Below are 316 nucleotides of genomic sequence, written 5' to 3' on the forward strand. Positions count from 1 at the left end.
ATGAGCTGCTTTCGAAGAATGGTGAAAGCAAATCATATAACTAAGGCAGTGTTGCTCCAATAATTTAATTGCTATGATATGAGGAAAGGAAAAGAAAAACTAAATGACAAGATTCGGTGGCGGTTAGAGGAGCTAGTGACCTGGAAAAGAGTAAATTTCTATTTCTGAGAATCCGAGCAGCTACGTGTTAGTGGATGTTGGCAGCGGAAACAAGAAGAAAGTTAAGTAGTGTGTCTGCCAGCATGCAGTGAAAGGTCTTTCCAGTATTTGGAGTTTCCCATCTCTTTCTCTTTATTCTAAAGGACAAGCCTTGGAA

General features: G+C 39.9%; 1 pseudogene; it reads right to left on the bottom strand.

Moving 5' to 3' along the window:
• Positions 1-316, bottom strand: part of LOC105305644 — a 4164-nt pseudogene that overhangs the window by 2862 nt on the left and 986 nt on the right.

This window comes from Pteropus vampyrus, unplaced genomic scaffold (assembly GCF_000151845.1).
Source record: "Pteropus vampyrus isolate Shadow unplaced genomic scaffold, Pvam_2.0 Scaffold391, whole genome shotgun sequence".
NCBI lineage: Eukaryota > Metazoa > Chordata > Mammalia > Chiroptera > Pteropodidae > Pteropus > Pteropus vampyrus.